At 39.9% G+C, this 6,294-nt stretch overlaps 1 long non-coding RNA gene across 1 annotated transcript; it reads left to right on the top strand.

Moving 5' to 3' along the window:
* LOC109226285 lies at positions 270-2,072 on the top strand. Its single transcript, XR_002068022.1, has 3 exons — positions 270-401; positions 1,329-1,387; positions 2,039-2,072. It is a non-coding gene; the product is annotated as an uncharacterized LOC109226285 (long non-coding RNA).

Below are 6,294 nucleotides of genomic sequence, written 5' to 3'. Positions count from 1 at the left end.
TTGCACAGACTGCATAGTTGGCAAGTAGGTGTGTCACTAAAGCTTTTTGAGCAATACATTTCGTGTGCTATATGAGGCCTTTTTGGGACATATTATATATCAAATTGAAGGTCTTGGAATCTAGTTTCCAACACTCTTAACCGTTCGTTCATACGATATCCGGATAAAAAGATATAGGTATTTGAAAAAGGGCCAATGAGATGGTGCCAAGTAGCACCTTTTGACTTTTCAACCAAAATGAATATTTATCTTCCTATGTCGTCTCTTTCTTCATAATTCCAGAGAGCTCGACCAAATAAGACCCCTAACCTCACCCTTAAGCTGTCCACAAGGTTATCCAACAAGATTATCGTCCGAGGCACAAAATCACGAAGCAATAACACTAGAACGATCCCCACGACGTAAGTATCGCTATATTATCTCTCTTTTTCTTTGTAGTTGGAGTTTTGGAAGGTATTTAATAGTTAAGAAAATGCCTTATTTCTGTATTTAAGCTTTTAAATATGAAGGAATGTTGATAAATTTATTTCCTAATAGCTAGAACTCACGGGACGGTGATTGGAAGCCGTGAGTTCGAATTATTCGACTTGTTGTGGGCTGTTTTTGGGTTGTTTCGTGTTGCTTTTGGGTTGTATATTTTGCTTCTATTTAATAGAATTTTTGGAGGAGAGATGGTGTGGAGAAACACCAAATAATGGAGAAATGGTGGATTAGTCATTCTTTGTAATATTTTCGGCGTGTTTGACACTACTATAGTTGTCGTTTTGGGTATGGAGTGATTGGGGTGTATTGGGCTGTTGTAAGCTAATTGTAACATGGATTTCGACTTGAATCCACAGTAGGAGGTAATTATATTGTGTTATTGATTCTTCTTAAGATTATCTTGACATTGATTAAGTTAAACGGATGGACTAGACATGAACTAGTGAATAAAGTTTCTAATTGAGGATAATTGGAGTTGTGGATTGTTTTCCTTGTTATAAATATATGGTATAAGGCTTGAATCATTGATGAATGAATTTATTATCATGTTAATGTTACTATTAAGTAGTAAGAAGCCTATAAGGGGTATATGAGGTACATGGATTCCAATTGGAGCTTGCCGCTCGTCGTGAAGTAGTTGTGACTTGTTGTTATTTTATGGTGTCTTGTTATTGATAACTATGTATTGCTGGATTTCTCTGGTCATTGTTGTTGTTATATGGTACTGGAGGAGGCTCTTGTTACAGGGGAGATGCTGCCCAAATTTACATAAACGAGCTACTAGCTTAAGTTGCGGACATAGCCTTTACTCAACACTAATTTTGAATCTCCTTATGCTATGATAGATTGGGTTGAGTTATTCGAAGAATTACTTGGAAGGTATTAAGGACTCAATGGAGTTAAGGTATGTTAAGGCAATCCCTTCTTTCTTTTGGCATGATCTAAAGTGAAACGAATACGCTAATCATAACGGATCTACTCCTAGCAACTAAGGTTGTCCATGTTGTTCTTTCCTTATAAAATTATTCTAACCAAGTGTGTATGATCCTTGAATCCTACTAAGGTTCATATTGAGGGTATGGATGTCCATAATGTTCTTAAGTTACTCCGAAAGGTTTAGAACGTGAGTCCATGAGTCGAGCATGCATTATATATGTATCTATTTTACTCTACCGAGCCGCGCTATAGACGGCCGGGTATGGCACCTATTGTGCAACCACTGATCAGTTGGGTTTACCGAGCTCCACGTGGCCGGGTACGATTCTACCGAGCCTTATGATGGCCGGGTATGTTTTTACCGAGTCCTCTTTGAGGCCGGGTACGATATGATGATGATGATGCCCACAGAGGCGTATGTTTTCAAAAGTTTATGTATATATATGTATTATGCATTTCATGTCAGTAGCCCCCAGAGGCACTCAGATGTTACAGGTTGTATCTTCTCTATCACTCTTTACATTACTGTTCTTGTTTATGCTTTCCTGCCTTACATACTCTGTACTTTATTCGTACTGACGTCCCTTTTGCCTGGGGACGCTGCGTTTTATGCTCGCAGGTCCCGATTGATAGGTTCATAGTCCTCTTATTAGTCTATCAGCTCAGCGAAGGTGTTGGCGCACTCCACTTGCTCCGGAGTTGCCTATTTGGTCAGTATGCTTTGGATATGTATTGATTGGTATAGCGGGGCCCTGTCCTGACCTTTATGATTTTATGTACTCTTAGAGGCTTGTAGACATGTGTCAGGTGTATGGATATTTGTATGGCCTTGTCGGCCTATGTTTTGAGTTTACAAATGGTCATGTCGGCCTTATAGGCCCGTATGTCTTATGTATAAGTTTGTATATCATGTTGGGTCATCATATGTTGAGTATTCCCTTATGTTTTATTCTTGTTATCTCATGACGGGTNGGATTGTTGTGGGCTGTATTTGGATGAAATTCCAAGTTGTTGCTGCTGTCTAAGATGAGTATAACAGCCTAATAATTGTGATTAAGCTTGCTTGTATGTTGGTTAAGTTGTTAGGATGATAAACTACAAGATAGTACTTGGATTAGCTTAAGTCACTTCTATGGTGTTGTATTGCTATTGAGGGTTGTTGTGAGCTGAATATAACTTGGATTTCGACTTGAAGTTACTATAGGAGTTGTGTGTATTGTCTTCTTGCATGTGCTTAAGGTTATCTTGATGTTGATTAAGTTAAATGGATGGAGTAGACATGAACTAGTGAATAAAGCTACTAATTGAAGATAGTTGGAGTTGAGGATTGTTTCCTTTGTTATAAATATATGGTATAAGGATGGAATCATTGATGAATGACTTCATTATCATGTTAATGATACTTTTAAATTAATGTAAGAAGTCTATAAGGGGTGATATGGGTTATACGGATTCCAATCGGAGCTTGCCGCTTGTCGTGAAGTAGTTGTGACTTGTTGTTGTTATATGGTGTCTTGTTATTGATATTTATAGGTTGCTGGACATCCCTGGCTGTTGTTGTTGGTATATGGTATTGGAGGAGGCCCTTGTTACAAGGGAGATGCTGCCCGAATTTACATAAACGAGCTACTAGCTTAAGTTGCGGACATAGCCTTTACTCAACACTAATTTTGAATCTCCTTATGCTATGATAGATTGGGTTGAGTTATTCGAAGAATTACTTGGAAGGTATTAAGGACTCAATGGAGTTAAGGTATGTTAAGGCAATCCCTTCTTTCTTTTGGCATGATCTAAAGTGAAACGAATACGCTAATCATAACGGATCTACTCCTAGCAACTAAGGTTGTCCATGTTGTTCTTTCCTTATAAAATTATTCTAACCAAGTGTGTATGATCCTTGAATCCTACTAAGGTTCATATTGAGGGTATGGATGTCCATAATGTTCTTAAGTTACTCCGAAAGGTTTAGAACGTGAGTCCATGAGTCGAGCATGCATTATATATGTATCTATTTTACTCTACCGAGCCGCGCTATAGACGGCCGGGTATGGCACCTATTGTGCAACCACTGATCAGTTGGGTTTACCGAGCTCCATGTGGCCGGGTACGATTCTACCGAGCCTTATGATGGCCGGGTATGTTTTTACCGAGTCCTCTTTGAGGCCGGGTACGATATGATGATGATGATGCCCACAGAGGCGTATGTTTTCAAAAGTTTATGTATATATATGTATTATGCATTTCATGTCAGTAGCCCCCAGAGGCACTCAGATGTTACAGGTTGTATCTTCTCTATCACTCTTTACATTACTGTTCTTGTTTATGTTTTCCTGCCTTACATACTCGGTACTTTATTCGTACTGACGTCCCTTTTGCCTGGGGACGCTGCGTTTCATGCTCGCAGGTCCCGATTGATAGGTTCACAGTCCTCTTGTTAGTCTATCAGCTCAGCGAAGGTGTTGGCGCACTCCACTTGCTCCGGAGTTACCTATTTGGTCTTATGCTTTGGATATGTATTGATTGGTATAGCGGGGCCCTGTCCTGACCTTTATGATTTTATGTACTCTTAGAGGCTTGTAGACAGATGTCAGGTGTATGGATACTTGTATGGCCTTGTCGGCCTATGTTTTGAGTTTACAAATGGTCATGTCGGCCTTATAGGCCCGTATGTCATATGTATAAGTTTGTATATCATGTTGGGTCATCATATGTTGAGTATTCCCTTATGTTTTATTCTTGTTATCTCATGACGGGTTTTCTGGCTCATTTACTCATGATAGTATGATAAGAAAGATATGTTACGTTGGTACTCGGTTGAGTAAGGCACCGGGTGCCCATCGCGGCCCTTCGGTTTGGGTCGTGACACTTAATCACCCAGAACTGGTGTCCCAATACCGCAGAAGATCTAAGAGTGCTAAATACAAAGTCTGAAAATAAAAGATACACTGTTTCTGAATCAAAGAAATAAAACGGGAAGTAAAGGATAGAGGAGATGCCGCGGCCTGCGGACGTCTGCAGGTCTACCTTGGATCTTCGCGTGGACTGAAGGTAGCCACCCAATCTACGGTCCAAAGGCTGCTCCAAATCTGCACATAGTGCTGAGTGTAGTATCAGCACAACCGACCCCATGTGCTGGTAAATGCCTAGCCTAACCTCGGCGAAGTAGTGACGAGGCTAGGACCAGACTACCAAACAAACCTGTGCAATTCAACTATATACAACGGAAAAGAGGTACAGAATTAAACAGTCAAGTATGGGAGGGGTAGCATGCTGCGGGGGAGATATCAATTCAGAATAGAAAGACAACAGGTAAATGGAAGAAACAATATATCTCGGATATCAACAGAGAACCAGAAAACAATAAGTGCACGGCATCACCCTTCGTGCTTTTACTCTCGTGCTCACCAAAGCAATCAAGTAACGAAAATGTGCACGGCATCACCCTTCGTGCTTTTACTCTCGTTCTCACCATATAATCAATATAATCGGCACGGAATAGTACATCGTGCGGCAGGCATCACCCTTCGTGCTTTACACTCTTTCCTCACAAAACCTGCAATTTTCCAAGTCTAAAATCCACTCCGTGGCCTATCCAAAACTCACCAGAGCCCTCGGGGCTCCAAACCAAACATGCACACCAACCTAAAAACATCATACGGACTCGCTCGTGCATTCAAATCACTAAAATAACATCAACAATTTTGAATTTAGCATCAAAATCATGAAATTTCCTTAAAAACTTCAAATTTACAATTTTCTCAAAAACGATCCGTTTCACGTCGTTTCAAGTCCGTTTCTTACCAAATCTCACAGACTTATCTTAAATCACATATGCGCTGGAACTAAAATACGGGCCCGATACCATCAAGTCTAAATCACAATTCATTTCCAAATCTCATAAAAAAAATTCAGAAAACAATTTTCTTTAAAAATTCATTTCTCAGGCTTGGGACCTCGGAATTCGATTCCGAGCATACGCCCAAGTCCCATATTTTCCTACGGACCCTCCGAGACCGTCAAATCACGGAACCGGGTCCATTTACCCAAAATGTTGACCGAAGTCAACTTAATTCATTTTAAAAGCCAAATTTTATCATTTTTCACAAATTTTCACATATAGACTTTCCGGCTACGCGCCCGGACTGCGCACGCAAATCGAGGTGATGCTGAAAGAGGTTTTTAAGGCCTCGAAACGCAGAATGCTAGGGGTAAACATTTCACGTGAATACCAACAAGGGTTGTGGTGGAGTGGTAAGTACTCCTTTATCCTTAACCAGAGGTCTCGGGTTCAAGCCCCTGGGTAAGGAGTCGCCTTTGTTAGGGAGCGCTTTACCCCCAATGTGGGACTTCCCGGCGCGAATTCGGATTTAGTCGGGCCCCAATGTGGGTACCGGACGCCGGGTGGGAAACCAAAAAAAATATTTCACGTGAATTGAATGGTCAATTTCAGCATTGACTTAAACAAAGGAAAATTAATTAATTTAATTTAAATTAAGAGAAATCATTTGACTATTTTAGCTATGCTTGTTAGGATAATCAATGACAGCTTGAAACAGAATACTAACTAAAGTTTATCCATTCTTAATTTGCTTATGCTTGCAGTTAATTACGTGTCGTTTTTGCAAACTTCGATTAAACGTAAGTTATTAGTTTTGTCTCCATTGGAAGTATAATTTGGATTAATATTGTATAATACGTACTGATAGACAGTGGCGGAGCCAGAATTTTCATTAAGGGTATATAAAAGAAAACATACCGAAAAATTAAGGAAAGTCAATACACAGTATATGTGCATATAAATATTTTTTTACCTACTTAAACAGTATATTTTTTCCGCGAAGGGGTGTCATTTGACACCCCTTTCTGTAAGGAGGC

This window comes from Nicotiana attenuata, chromosome 5 (genome assembly GCF_001879085.1).
Source record: "Nicotiana attenuata strain UT chromosome 5, NIATTr2, whole genome shotgun sequence".
Classification (NCBI taxonomy): Eukaryota; Viridiplantae; Streptophyta; class Magnoliopsida; order Solanales; family Solanaceae; genus Nicotiana; species Nicotiana attenuata.
This window is presented reverse-complemented; position numbering and strand designations above follow the sequence as displayed.